The sequence below is a fragment of the Magallana gigas genome, chromosome 1 (assembly GCF_963853765.1).
Source record: "Magallana gigas chromosome 1, xbMagGiga1.1, whole genome shotgun sequence".
NCBI classification, from domain to species: domain Eukaryota; kingdom Metazoa; phylum Mollusca; class Bivalvia; order Ostreida; family Ostreidae; genus Magallana; species Magallana gigas.
The window spans coordinates 37,660,048-37,676,607 of record NC_088853.1 but is presented as its reverse complement, the minus strand read 5'-3'; the positions used below and the strand labels follow the sequence as shown (position 1 = coordinate 37,676,607).

The 16,560-nt window shown below is 31.8% G+C and overlaps 1 long non-coding RNA gene and 1 other non-coding gene across 2 annotated transcripts; both read right to left on the bottom strand.

Moving 5' to 3' along the window:
* Positions 1-5,314: 5,314 nt before the first annotated feature.
* On the bottom strand, positions 5,315-10,187 carry LOC105345429 (uncharacterized). Its single transcript, XR_010707831.1, has 3 exons — positions 9,287-10,187; positions 8,637-8,979; positions 5,315-8,512 (listed from the first exon to the last, which is right to left on the bottom strand). It is a non-coding gene; the product is annotated as an uncharacterized protein (transcript).
* A 179-nt stretch (positions 10,188-10,366) lies between these two features.
* LOC136273751 (uncharacterized) lies at positions 10,367-15,478 on the bottom strand. The gene is made up of 4 exons (XR_010711985.1): positions 15,323-15,478; positions 13,457-13,684; positions 12,243-12,494; positions 10,367-10,607 (listed from the first exon to the last, which is right to left on the bottom strand). It is a non-coding gene; the product is annotated as an uncharacterized lncRNA (long non-coding RNA).
* Between the last annotated feature and the right edge of the window lie 1,082 nt (positions 15,479-16,560).

The following is a 16,560-nucleotide window of genomic DNA, read 5'->3' as shown; positions in this document are numbered from 1 at the left end:
AAAATTGTTACACATTGAAGTCTATAAACGTAGACACTGGAATCATGAGATTAGAGAACACGCATAATTTAAATTCATTGCATTGTCTTTGTATTAATGTAGTCAATCCGAAGCTACAAATAGAAAAACTATCAAACCTATCATGGAAATAAAAAGGCATGTGTCGTGACTGTACAATTAGTTGCATCCGATCAAAAAGATATGAAAGCACTTGACAATGGTCACTTTTGATTGTCTATATGTGAAAAAATGTTCATTCCCAGTAGATCCGTACATTGACAAAAATACTCTTCCAGTTGGTAATATGGTATTTTGTTCATTTTCAAAATTTCATTTCGAAATATAATCAACCATTTTGTTCTACATTTTCGTTACAAATTCCTTCCCTCTTTAATTGAAAATTACGACAGAAGTAGGCCCCGGTACATCCTATCAGACAAAAGAATTGGTATGAACCATCACTAAAAAAAGATATCTTGAATTAAATTAACCTGAATGCACCTTTAATTTACTACATCTTGACCTTAAGGCATAAACTACTAAAAATGGCAGTGGGGTATTTCGGACCTTACTGTCAAAATCATATGATAACACAAAGTATAGTGTAACACATTACCTTCGTAAATTCATGATAATCAAGACAACTGAATACTTTAAAAAATCAGAGATATAGAAATATGTACATGTAGCTGGGGTAGCATTGGTTTCAAAATCTGAGTGACAAATATCCATAGTCTGACTCAATAATGACACTATCGTCCTTATCTGTTGTAGAGGACCAACATATCATGTATAAATAATGATGCATATATTTTAGATTGCTTGTTTACATCAGCAGTTGGACAACGTATAGTTTCTTGCAGTGCATCTTACTGGATCTATTGGCAATAGTTTACCACAAACACTTAAAAAGAATAATCATATTTAACACATCAGAGATATTTACCGATTCGACTGCTGCGAAAAAAAACTTAATTAATAGTTGGTTTACAGTAGTATGATCGATAAAGTTTTATTTCTATAACTGTTATTATAGTACAATTTATCTAATATTTCATTTTCAGTTGTTGAAATTGAAGAAGTAATTATAGTATAAAGTGGAACCAGAGGATATAGGCATGAAAACTGGTTATGAAAAAAGACAATGTACATGTAATATATAAAGACCTACCTTTGATATATGTTTCCACTTAGTTCTGCAGTGTTATTCTGTCACTGTGGATTAATAATACACGTCAAATCTAATTACGTCGGCGTATGTATACGATTAAAAGTCATCATGCGTCTTGAATGGTTGCTTTTTTGAGATTAAATAATTCGTTCGAACTTAAATAAACAGTTTGATATTTACTTTTGAAAAATATATCAAATCGTGAACAGTCGATCTTAAATACAAAAGTTGTCTTTGAAAATTCTTTTGCACTATATTTTAAGCCGCGGACGCGCAAAAGATAACATGATTTATGACTGTATCATTTATTATTCATATTCCTTGCGACAACTGCATGCACGTACAATGACTTTAAAGCGACAACACAAAAACATTTCAATAATTATATTGTCTACATCTGTCTGCAATCATGAACGCTGAAATATTGCTGTATATTTTTAAGAAGACATTAGCCTGTATTTTACTACTTCTGTGAATAGCTGTCTTGTGATTTGTTTAGCATTCAAGAAAACAATAAAGGATATACTTACAGAGCGGTTAGGTACCAAAAAATAAAATGAAATATTTGAACACGCTACATGAAGCAAAATTGAATATTTATTAGCCTACGAGAAAGGAAGAGAGAGAGAGAGATAGAGATAGAGAGAGAGATTTAAAGCTTTAAAAAGCAGGATAGATTTATATGTAATTTAAACTACGTAACCCTATTGAAAAGACATAAGCATAAAAAAATGAAAATATTGCTACATCTAATGATTAAATTAGGTAGCATTATAAGAAATGTCAGCAATGTTTCGTGTTGAGAAAAAAAAATGCCAGACATTTTTAAAGATAAAATTGCTAAAATCAAAATATATGACACAAAATAAAAATGTTGGTATATTATTTTTCACATGCATAGTTTATAATATTAGAACCATTTTCGCATTGTCCCAAGGAAGCATGTCAACCCATTTCTTTGTTACAGTTATTAAAACATCCTTTCGTTCAGTACTTAGCTAATGAATTGACATCTAAAGAACCAGACATCTAATGTACGAAACATTATTATTTATCCCTTGAATATTTTAAATGAACAACCAACGGGTAAAAGGCCAGATACATTTTGATGCCTCTGTTTTCATCGGGCAATTTACATAAAATTAATAATTCGAGAAGGGGTAATCTTAACAAAAAGGAGCAGTTGCTCAGGTTAATTATAAACGCTATGAGAGAACACGCGTGCCACACATAAACTGCATTTAGAATACCTACGACAACTGAGGGACATATAATATCCATAGTCGTGACTGAGAAAATTTACCACGTAGTTCAATTAAATGTAGGACCATTATTATATTACATATATTGAAAAAAACAATGGACATGTGTATGACACAAATAAACTATTCTCGATTAGACAAAAGAGGGGGGAACAATTCTGGTCACGATTTTATAAAAATCACATTGATATAAATGTGCTATATACGAAGTTCAATAAAATGTTAGACCTTATTTGATTATTAAATTACATATATTGGACAAGCTACGAACATGTATATAGTAAAAATAACTTAACTTCGATTAAAAAACAAATTTAAAAAAGTTTAGGTCTTGACTTTATAAACATCATATTGTTATAAAAGTGATGTAAGTATGCACTTGTTTATATGTTATGACTTAACTGTCTAACGAGAAAAGCTCATTTCGTCTTGAAAATAGAAAAAAAAGCGTCAAAGATAAGACAATGTTTACATCATTTTTAAGTGTTGTTAATGACATAATCTTTATCAAACTCATTGTTTTGTTTCTTGTTGATGGACCTACTTTTGACTATGGTTCATTAAAATAACCAATTTGTTAGTCAATTCTTTATCATAATTTACACTAGTACGTTTGTTTAGTTTAAAAACTATACTTTTTTTGACGTGACATTATATTTCAATATATTTTTTTATGTTAAAGTTGTCTTTACATCACGAAAACGTTATGGTACGTTGAATGATAATGCATAGTATTAATTGTTATAGTAAAGTATTCCTGTCAAATAAGATAATCAATAAACAGCACGTAGGCATGTTTTGATGTGTTTTTTTTAAATGAACATAACTGATAAAAAGATTTATTATGTGTAAATATTTTATAAATATTTGTTCTTTTTTTTTGTTTATGCGTGTGCATTGTTTATTTAATATTGTTTGGGCATTTTTAGCTTTAAAAAGTTTGTATTACGTTAACAACAGTACAGATAATAAAAAAAAAGAAAACGTATCTAGCATGTTTAATTTATATATTTGACACTTCGAATAATGGATTTTTGCTGACATCAAATGACTTTGTACACAAATACATAAAGTTCAAGTTTCATAGTTTTAATGTCATCATGATGGTATTCCTTTGTTTCAGTAAATGCTAAATCATAAATCTGTGTAAGGAGCTTTTTTTAGTTGATAGTCATTTTTTTAATAGGAACATGATGGACTTACTTCATTGATATATATGAAAAATAGATGAATAATAAAAATGTTTCTTTTAATTAAGGGTCAGGATTCTTGTGTTAAGGTAACCCTGAATTGAGCCGAAATTAACGACTTCATCATTAGAGTCAACAGACTAGAGGTTATTTTCAACAAACTTTTAAATAAACCCGATGCATGATTTATTACAGCTGACGAATATAAAAAAAAACAACAATTATAACGATTTGTTTTGTCTTGAGGCTCTTGAATTCGCTATTACTAGCGTTTGCTTCACTGCATTCCAGGCTAAATTGATCTTTTACGTAGCGTGCTCAACAGTTTTTGTTGTTTTGCCTTTCAATTTACTTATAAAAACAATTTCTAAGTCTAATCAACAAGATATGTTATTAATCCAAAAGAACCACACCTCAACAGTACTCCTTAAAGTAGAACAAAACCATTTGTTACATATTTCTAAGTAAAATATTATATAATATTCATGGTACTAATGTAATACCATGTTTATGTTATAGGTACAGGTTGTAGTATGAATTTTAATGATACCTGTGCATGATACATGTTGATAAATATATTGAATTATTATTTCGTTTTCTTTTTTATTTTGCTTGCGTTCGTGAAATGGTATTTTTAGAAAGCTAAAAAGGCTGTGTTATATAAATATTGAATTATTTATCAACACTCCTCATACAATTCATGTTTACAAACGACAGTCATTGTTATTGATTTTCCAAACATGACGTGATGCAGGTATAAATAACAATGATAATATTTTCTGAACCAACATCGAACTCGGGGAGTTTAGATAGTTTTAAAATGATTATAGACAAAATGAAATTTATTTATATTAAACAAGCAGTAAATTGATTTTCTTGAAAGAAGAAACACTTCGATAAAAGTTAAAAGAGTTAAAAGAGTTCAATATTGTGCATGGCAATCAAGTAGTTTATTCCCTTAACAGAATAAGAAGTATTTTAATTTTGTCGAAATAATGACTGCAGATGATTTTGTTTATGTCACATTTTTAAAAAGACATATATTATATGCATCATTACACATACATTTATGCAGAAAAAAGAATATATTTTTCAGTATCTTAGTATAACATCACTATAATTGGACAATCGAGCATTTATCAACATATTGAAAACTAATTAGGTGGTGTACAATTATCTGATCTAAAAGATAATTGATAAGATCAATTCTATGTAAGAATCAAAATTTGGTGGCCACGCATATAGTCATGGATTTTCTTCATACTGGACAATTTGATAGACTTTGATAAGTAAAAAAGCCTAACACCATTCATTTGTTGCTATTTGGTCCCGCTGCCATGGTAGCAGAGGGTAAAGATGTAAAAATGGCATTTTAATGTTTATTTGAGAACATATTGTGAGTAATATGCACAACATGGAGTTTCCAGGATAGACTATATTATTAAAAATAGTTGTCATTTAAAAAAAAAAAAGACAAAGATTCATGGAGATATGCATGTTTTTAAAAGGTTTCTACGGTTACTAAACAGAAATTTAAAAACATGTTTTCTTGATTTCATTTGAAAAGCAAAACTTGGATTTTTTTTTGCAAACGCTATTATGTGCAATCAAGAATTAAAATATGAAAATTGAAAACCGTTGCTTTGGTAACAAGCTAAAAAAATAAGGTAAATAATCATATTTTTAGGTATTTTAGAATGAATTCATATATGAAATCAATTGGTGAGAATAAAATCAAGTATGTCCTAAACTTTAATTACACTAAACTAACACTTAGTTCTAAACATAACTACCGTTGTTATGGATTTTCAAAAGGTAGGAATTTCTGTGTGATTTTCCTGCAACTCAATTTTCCATAGCATCAACACTTTTCTGTTGCATAAAATAGCTTTTCTTGGTATATAGTAAAAATAAGATATATTTTACAAGTTCCAACTAAAACAATAGCTAAAACAATTCTAATATTATGAACTAACGCATATCAAAATCATCTTCAATTTCTCAATTTTTACGATTTTTCACCTTCTTACCATAGCAACAGATGTCCATTTTCATAATAATATATATATTGCATTGACGTTGATAAGAATGTAACAAATTTATAGTTTCCAATTTCGGCCTATGAAATCAAAGTACTGAAGAACTGACGGGAGTTGATTTTGTCGATGTTTTTTTTATATTTCAAAATCAATGATATGTTATTTTGCATGGCAAGTACATGTAGTTTTAAATTTGTATTTGAATTACGCACATTTTTATAATATGAATTTTTGGACTTTTTCGACAAGATTGTCGAGCAACCCCCATAGGAATCATGTTAAATATTATTAAAAGATAAAATTAATTCAATCAAACTATGTATCAGTAATAGAAATATTTCTCGAAAATTGTATGGATCCAAGCAATATTGAACTCTAGTCTCGTTCAACCAAACGCTCGGTTGACACCGTAAATCTCCGACAAGCAAGGGAGATTTTCTGATTGTCGGAGATTTACGGAGACAGCCGAGCGTCGAGTTGAACGAGACCATATTGAACTCTAGCGTAGGAATACATACGACTACAAAAAATATCTAAATTGTTCGTACTATTTAAAATCTGACTGTTTTCAAGGTATTTATAGATAAGTTTCCTTGAAAATCAATGCTTTAGCATACATTACATCGAATTTATCAATTATTTTCAAGAACTAAGTCTTGTCAGCCGCGATGATTTGTGCTGAGGTCCAAACACTGCTTCACTTTCGGTTTGTCCAAGTAACTGCATAGGAGAGTTGAGTAAAATCAACTCCCAAAAAATCACAAAAAAACTTTTTTTAAGCCTTTGTAACGGTTTCCATGGTAACATTTTAAAAGTATTGGTTTCTCCATCAATTTTATCATAAGATTTAAAAATTGAAAATGAGATAAAAACTGTTTTATGTCTTTGATAGTTTACATTAGTGGACCAAACCTTAAATATGGCTTCAAAGTAGGTACGTTTTGCTATTTTTCCATCTTTAGCCTGAATTACCATGGCGAACACGGTTACCACGAGCAACCAACTTTTGGTATTTTTTCTGCGTTTTACACCTAGGGGTGTGTATGTATGAGATATAAGGAAAACTGATTACTATGAGTGGCCAGACCCTTTTATAAATCTTTTTTTTTTTTTTTTTTTTTTAGAATTGATCTTAAATCATTTAAAAAATTACCAAGATTAAATTAGCGGACTATCAATTTGTTTGCTTTGTATCATCCGTTATCGTTAAACATCGAATACCAAAAACACAAATAGTTACAACAAGAATGGAACAGAATACTTTGGCGGGAACTCGAAGGAATGCAAAACAATTGTCGGAGACTCCCACAAAATGACTTTCAATCATTCAATCATTGAAACGCTGAATAAAATATCGCTGATTAATAACAAAAAATTGACTGAATGACATAGCTTTGCTACTACGTCACCTTTCTATAATTTATGATAACATGCAGATATATGGGTACTGTGGACTCATTAGAATTCGTGGTGGCTAAATTTTCGTGGATTTCGTTGATACCCCTTCCCCACGAATTTACATCCTCAACGAATAAAGACACCGAATTTGTACTTTTTAAAAAATAAACAAATCTCTATATGTACGCTTAAAGTAAAAGTAAATGCATTTTTCATTTCCATGTTCATATTTCAGTGCAAAGAACGCAGAGTGCATAAAGATAACGTTTGTATATTACAGCAAAAAATATTAGAACGCAGTGTGAAGAAGAAAGGTTTTTTTTTAAACATTTAATATTTCAGTTCAGTATTAATTACTACTCAGTGGAATAATAGATCGACTAATCACAGTCCCACTTTTTGGAAGCCGCTCTTTAACAGCTCGGGGCGTTTTGGCATGTTATAATGGGTGTTAATTATCCAGTTAGCGTGTAAAGGCTTCAGTGTCGATGTTCTTAGATCGATATTGGAACTCCCAGGACCGTCACGGTCAAGCGATTCTAAAACTTGGGTGAAATACCATTCGTGAAATTCTGCTTTTAATTTTTCCTTGTTATCGTAGTTTACGGCCAAATCCAACGGCTGGAGCTTGTCAGTGCACGGGTCTGGGACATACAGGGGCTGAATGTTGTGGCTCTTTAATTTCTCAATTAAAAAATTCGTGCGGTGAGCGGCAAAAATGCCGAAAATAGCAATGGCCTTCTGGTTGATTCGATCTAACGGAAGTTCCTCTCTAATCTCGTTAACCTAGGACACGATCACTTTATCCACATATCGAAGCATCGAACATTCGTTGCTCCAGTGAGTTTCGGTGAACGTGATATCCCAATCAGATGGAAACTCTACACTTTGAGGTAGACAGCGCCATGTTTTTCCTGCATATATAAGTTGCGGGGAAGTAAAGTTCCCGATTTCGTTATTCCTAAAAGAAGTGTTATCTTATCATTTAATTCCGGCGACTGTAACCTGCTTTGATCCTTTTTCCTCAATTGTCCACTCACCCCCGGGAACGAGCTGGCATCCACTTTGATCCCAGTTGATTATAAGAGAATCCGGAACAGAATACTCACTCACAATATTATTGACTTTTTTACAAATTTACATTTGATGTCGTCAAAATCACTTGGTAAAGTTTTAACAGGTTTTGTCCCTTTCTGTTTTACAAAACCCATACGGCGCATAATCGACCTAGCAAGATGCTTAGTGATTTCGATGTGGCCCCCAAACCGGGCTATTATTTTCCCGTCGAACTTGGTCACAAAAGCATCCGTCCCCGCCATAACGATTTTCAAATTGATAACACCCCCGTTGGGCCGTATTTGGCGGATCCAGTTTTGTACCTCACTATCCAAGGAAGCAAGCATTAAAGTGTTTCCTCGAGGGGATTTATAAGAGCAGCGAGATGTGAATCCCCTTAAAAATTAATGCATCATTTTATTGCGTATTTATATTTATTTCTTACGGAAAAAAGTGCGGCAATGCTTAATGTAATTTAATATTTACGTTATATAAAAGTTATATAAATACTATGACATACCAGATGCTTTTCTTGCTCTTAGATATCGGTCTAGGATGCTTCTTACTGTTGATTCTGACTTCTGACACTTTAATACCAGAATTTGACATAAAGTGCCTTGTTGCCATTGCAACACCGTCTTCAACAGCGAGTCTGCCAATTGTAGCCCTTTGTTCTTCGTCCAGGTGGTTATGTTCACCCTGCTTTCTTTTCCTAGGTGTCGAGAGAGGACTTTCGGTAGTACTTGTAACAATAGTTTCAACTGCATCATTTGCAGTTTGGAATACTGCCGCTTCCCGAGGTTCTGTATAGTCCCCGGGGTCGGACAGACCAAGAACTGTTGGTGCTGTTGTTTTGAGTCTACCTGTAGTCAACAACTGTTTCAACGACATCTTCGAAAAAAAATGACCAGACCGAGAAAAAATTCACATTTTAAATAGATTAATTTGCCTTCTGGCGAACTTATTGCTAAGTTTTACTCAAGACTTAATACCTAGTATCGGTATAAACAGCATGTACCTGTACGATCGCAAAGAAAGATAACTCGTGTAAGCAAACAAACTTTTCTGAGTTATCTTTCTTTATAAAACTGAAAACTGAAGAGATCCACGAAAATTGGCCCCCACGAATTCTAATGATTCCACAGTATTAAGAAATATACCGTAACATACTTCAGGTTAACCTTCTAAATACTGTAACCCTATGTCATCCGTTTTTGCAATGGTTGATGCAATATTTGGTCAATTGACAACAGATCTCTGAAAAAAATGCAATGTGTTTAATGTCATACATTTTCACGAAAACTGCACTTTAATAAACGTCCATTTAAATAAATCTGTCAATTTGATAACATCACAACGTACATGTATTTTTCCTTCAATTATGCGTTCTTATAATTCATGCATTTGTCTGTATACTTTTGAGTACTTATTAATGGTTCTGAACTGTTGTTAATATTACAGTTATATGCACGCACCGACTGAAATGCGAACTGTTACTGTTATAAATATCAAAACTGTAAAACTTTCTATTATAAATCACATCTCAGTATACCAACAAATGGGGGAAGGAGGGGGTGCAAACAGATCGATATTAATACATACAAATTAGACTTCATACTCACATGACTTGAAACTGCAATATTACTAAAATATCTAACTAAACATACATGTAAACCAATGAATAATAATTGTAATTTTACAATTATAAATGTTGAAATTTGCCAAAACTAGCATCTTCATTTATATCAGAAAACAAATGACACGTTGTTAGTAGACAGGAAATATTTTCTTTTTTTTTTTACATAATAATACACAAAATATTTATACATTTAATGTTGTCAACTCAAACATTCAAACGTCCACTCATCCTTCATCCTATAAGAATTTATCTCAGTTTGTTTACATGCATCAATATAAAAACATACTACTAAAATTGCAACTAAAACGTTTAAAATTAACTCAAATTGATATCAAACAAATTAAACTGTTCATTGTTGCTAAGCCAGTTTAGGAAAAAAAAATACATAATTATATAAATACGTAAATTGACTTTAAATAGAAAGGATATCTAGTTGTTGTCTTTATATATATATATATATATATATATATATATATATATATATATAAATATATATATATATATATATATATATATATATATATATATATATATATATATATATATATATATACATATATATATATATTTATATACATATACATATATATATATATATATATATATATATATATATATATATATATAAAAATTTGCATTTAACTCGATTACAGTTTTGTTCATTGTTTCCATTAACTCAACCTATGCATGTCTCAAGACTGCTAAAACACTCACACTCATTGCAAAACGATCCGATGTACCCATCAACACAACCTAGACACGTTCCATCAAGGATGTGACATCGTACTTCCTGGCAGTTTTGTGGACAAGGTGTTGAACAATTTACGTCATAATATCCTGTTCTGGGACATCCTAAATATATCATTTAAATACGGTATGGAATAATATTCACAAAGCGCGCTACGAAGCAACTAGTTTTATGGAATAATTTTCTTTTTTAATGACTAATCTCTAAAATGATTTAAAATTATTAAGAAAACTCTTCTGTTTGATGTTTAAATCGTGGTATTAAGTACGATATATAAGATTTTAAAGTTTTTCTCATTTCTTTAAACCCATATTTTTTTTTACTTAAAAAGTGTTAAAGTGAGGCATTTTAGGTATAACAATCGAATAAGGGCTGGGGTTTAATTTTCGATACATGTATATAATTCACATTGTATTTTTTTTTTTTGGCAACATTACTAAATGACAACATTCTGGCTTTGTGTACAAAACAAAGAATTATGAACTCTGTATCTTTGTTATATCTTAATATTTGACGTTCAAATTTTGACAAAGCATTATAAACTTCTTTATTTATCAGTATAAACATTGAAAATGGAAAAATAAAATTGAAAACATTTGAAGTAAAATCGTGTCCAAGTCCCTTTAAGGTGTACTGGGTGTATATAAACATTTGATAATGAAAGGGCTTAGAACACTTTGATAAAATATGTGTGTATAAATCAAAATCGGGAAATCATTTTTTTGACAGTATTATTATAATAAACACCGATGAATCTTATACATGTATATAGTAATGATGAATGCTGAGGGGGCAGGTAAATTAAATGACAGTATATTATTTGCCCGGCTCTGCTGAAAGCAGAGTCCTGGCTGTAGGCAGGCAAATCGCCAGTGTTACTATAAATAGCACAAATTCAAAAGTAAACAAAAAACAAACAGCGTTAAAGTATAAGCTTCCGCTATACCAAATTGTTACACAAAGAGCCATGTTCTGTCAAAAGTGTTGGCTTTTTTTTTAATTTCGAGAGATTTGTCTATCGTTTTTAGATTTCTTATTAACAACGTCTTTTTAAAAAAAGACTACACATTTTGGACATATACAATGCACAGGAATTTCTATAAACTACTTTACTGGGCGTTGAAGAAATGGGGATTGAATGTATAACGCTTGTTGCAAAATTCAAAGCAGCAACTGTTGAACGTTTTTCTACTAGACAGACATATCTTTGTTCATAGTTTTTTTTTACAAAATTTGGTCGCTCTCTGACGCTTTGCCGACATTAAAAGCATGAGAGAGAGAGAGAGAGAGTGAGAGAGAGAGAGAGAAAGATTTCAGTCTTTACTACACAACATGCAAAATGACACACCAAAAAAGAGCCCAGTTTTCAGTACTTCAGTTCTTTGATTCTTAGTGTTTCCATTAACCCTTCATTATTTATTTCCAAACAGCAATGCAAAGCTTAATATCGTTGATTTAATTTTTTTATTTAGATCTTTCTTCCAAAAGAAAGCAACGCGTGTTTGAGTTGGTCTTTTAAATGCGTAATTGTTCATTGTAGAGATGGTGTCATTTTACCGAAACTATTGAATGATTTTTAAAATTCCAATATCACTTAAACAAGTTACGTCGACTGTTGCATCTTGATGTAGTACATTGTGTTTCATCGCAATAAAACAACGCAGGATATTATTACATTGCAACTGATCAATATGTTTTTTTCCTTTCTGCAAAAATGTTTTTATCTAATTTCAATTTACCGTATACTTCAACTTCACAGAGATCCGTGTGTGCGTCTTGACTGTACTCTGATGGATAGGAAAGGCTAGTTCTGTTGTTGTAATAAATGACATATCTTCCGTGTGTGACACACGTGATGTTCATTTTATTAGGTATTGTTGTCATTGTATAGATGGTGTCCCTAAAACACAACACTCCTTCCTCCTTACAGGTCGTGTTTGATACATAAACCGAAAATCCCAAAAATCTTGATGTGTAAAAGTTGTTTTCATCTGCCATTATAAGAAAGTGAAAAAATACAATATATATCAATAAACGTATACTTGTAAGAATTGGTACCATATATAATAATAATAAAATAAGAATAATTCGAATATTTAATATACAACCGCAGATTATAAACTTTTGAATCAAGCCATTCCGGCATAGCAGATTTTATATAGATGCATTCAATACAAAGACAGCAGAAAACACAAAAAAATGTTGAAAAATCAAATCATTTATAAAATAATTATAAAATTATCTAAAGGCATCTTTTTTATTGAATTTGTATTAAAGAAAGGACGGGAAAGATATTACCTAAACTTTCCATATACACATTTTTTATAACCTGTTAAGTGAAATAATAAAAGTAGTTTCAACATATGATTTTTATTATTGGGTTATCAGATATATAGAGAACTATGTTGGTACATGTAAAGGCAATCAAATTGTAGTGTAAAAGGTCGCTGAATGAACGGGACATCCATCTTCGCTAGCCAAGTGTCCGATTCGTTTTTCTCATCTCATCATAAGATGAGAAAAACGAATAGGACACTTGACTAGCGAAGATGCGGGACATCTTGCTGTCGAACAATAAATTACAAACAGTTTGTTTCATTTAAAGATTGATAATGATATATTTTGCTAATTATAACGCAAGCGTAAAGTTTGTAGTGTATTTGGGGGTGGGGATTAACTTCCGTTTTATTTTAATCGGGCTAGGCGTCCTTTTTGCGGGCTTCTGTCGGTTTCCTCCAGGGATCTTGCCAGATAAGCCACGCGAAGGTATGTTCGTCATTGTAGTGCTATTTGTAGTCGCTATATACGTTATTCATCAAGTGATTTGTCATTATTTAATTGGATCGCAGAAAGTTAAAAAAACAATTGTCACATCTTCTTATTTTAAGTGCTTGCTCCTAACTTGATTTGCGGAAATAACCATGGCATAAATTCTATAATGTTGCTACCTTACCCCATGCATCGTTTTCCGTTCTGTATTGTATAAATATGTTGTATATGCTGAGTATGTCTCCTAAATCTACCCGCCATTCTGCTGCTTGGTAACCGGTTGATATAGCACATTGTTCTCCCCAATAAGACAAGTTAGAATACAGTCCATCTACGGCACGATGTGCACCCCACTCTGGTTTGCCGGGAAAGGGATACAGCTGCCATGCTGGTTTATTCAGAGCCACATTTTCTGAAACAACCAACAGACATAACGCTAATGTTTATTCAATGTTAGCTATACATTTTATATAAATAATGAAATGTGCAGGTAAATACTATCGTTTGAGTCTGTTTTTAGTTTATGGTTCATTTAAGTAACTCAGGTGACCTACAGTGTACAGGGTTATTTTCGCCCCGTGTTATTTTTGCCACTCTATACTTGCAAATGGTTTCGCCCAGACAAGATTGTGTACTAAAGAGAGAACTTGGACGATTTGAATTTGCCAAGTTTTAAATTAACTCGCTGACAACCAGGGCGAAAGGGGCGAAAATAAAACGGGGACGAATAGTTCCCTGTATATATTATTTCTATTTATCCTTGTCCGTCGACGTGTGTTGTCCGTCGTGCGACGTCATCTAAACACAGTTTTAAATTGTTAACCTTCTTCATAGCTACAAGTCAGATGTTCCGATTTTTTTTTTGTTAAAGGAACTATAGAATAAACGGAATTTAAATTGTAATATTCACAACATTTACAATCACTAGGCCTAATGGGTGGGATAAAATATAATTAACACGTTTCAAACATATTTTTCATTACTCCCAGGTAAAAAAAAAAAACCCACACACACACAATATCCATGAAGCGCTATACCATGGTTGTGTAATGCGTTACTTCATTAATCCCATATAAATCTGAGAAAAACACACTATATGATGATTTTTATAAAAACAATGCCTTATGGTATAATCCAAGGCCTTTTGGTCAGGGGTTCAGGCCCTAGGGCAGGATCAATATGTACTAATGTATTAAATCTCAGAAAATAGTAACCTATACTTTTACAGACGTGAAATATAAACAGGATGCATAACTATATTGTTCATGAAGCCCTTTACCAAACATATAAAAATGCATGAGTTAAGGGTTCAGGCTCTTTCGCGTGGCCTTGGTGCTAGGTTAAATGTAGATCAAGGTGCATCCGACTCTTGCTCCCCCCCCCCCCTTTTTTTTTCATCGATAACTTTAGTAGGGGTTACAGTCAGAAAAGTACCGATTTATGCAAAACATGCAATTATTTGATCCCTGACAAGTCCATCTACCGAATATGGTACTTTCGTGATCGCAAAGGCCTTTGAGCCCCATGTTTTAGTTAACAAATAAATGGAATTTCAAATTGACGATTTTTATATTTCCAACAACATTTCAAGAAAGCTACGTTTTTGTCTGTATCATCAAATATTAATTACTATGAAATTATTTTCAATGTAGCTGCCATAGATGCATGCCATCCTAGATTTTTTTTTTTTCAGTAGCAATAAGATATGCCAAATGTATGCAATTTCCTTTGTGTTTCCCTTTTCACTGATGATGTATAATCTACATACTGTAAGTCTTTGTCATACTTATTGATACTTTTTGGAATTAATCAAAATAAAATGACAATGAACTACGGTTTTGATTCAACGAGACTTAAAATCTACGGAATTTCAATTTCTACCGAATAATTGAGTTGAGCTATATTAACTATTCTCAAACCAACTGCACATACAGTTAAGTCTGGTTTGTGTGTTTTGGCAGTTAAATGGCGGAACATCCATAGGAACTAATTAACAAAACAAACCTATTGTGAAATAAAAATGGTTGACGATATTGTGAATGTCACTTACCATAAGAGTCTAAAGTGCCAAAAACTACACTAAAACAAATGAATATGAACGTAACAAAACTCATGTCTGTCTACGTCGCAAACACAAAATTTTTAATTAACCGTAACATGGAAGTTTGAAACATATTAAGTCACCAATGATTACCAACGCATCGCTTTGATATGCATTTAAAGGGATCAATAGTGTTTGCAAAATATTATGCATATACGACTGCATGTAAGTCTACACTTTTGTACGAGAGCGTGTGCTGTCGAAAACTTGTTTATACATGTATTCCCTTTCGGGTTTGATTTGGAAACATTTTTAAAGTCACTGTCAGTTTAGAAAAATCTAACAGAATACATATACAACAAATTGTAGCTTTTGGGTACTGAAGTACTTCTACGAAGGTTCAACGCGTAAACAAACACTAGTTAAAGCGACAAAAAAACATACAAGATTTCACGCAATCTTAAGTGCATTTCTTCAATTTGTTGGTATATTTTGAACATTGGCTCAAGAAGACGGATAGTTTATTGGTTAGCAAATACTTTTTTACAGCCAAGTAGTACATCGATATTGTACATGTATGAAAGGATGCCTTTAATACCGGTCAATTTTTTATATTATGGAGATCTTATAAAAAAACATTATTCTGAAAATTTTTACTTGTAACTAATTTTGGGGAAAACTCGATTTCACACCTGAACGATTTTTGAATAAAGCCGATTTGGCACAATATGAATTGTGACGTCACAAGTTCAACACAAATGTTTGTTTTCTTTCATGGAATTTCTGTATTTCATTACCCGGAGTGACTACATTTTTACCGTTGTTTGAGTTTACAACACTGTTTAATCGTACAAAAATGCCAAATTCGGAAAACTGTCTGTTTCTTAATTTTATTCATATATACAACAACTTTGCATAGAAACTGACAATAGAATTATACTGTAATTACATGTAACATAAACATCGTATTTTCGTACTTTATATGCATGTCAACCTGTTCATTTATTCGGAGAAATTTCCAAAACAATATTTTGGAAAGGGGTTTTTTTCTGACTATCTTAACAATTGTTAATTGTATAGGACAAAAAGTTACCACTATGTTGCCCAAGGATTTGAGGCCAAAGCAATGAGAATAGCATGTAATTAAAACAAAAACATGACCCTTAACGAATCGATGAGCAGCTGATGAAGTAAGCACGTTGTTCTTATCATACGACAATGGAATTTTGTTCAGCAAGGTCTCAGTA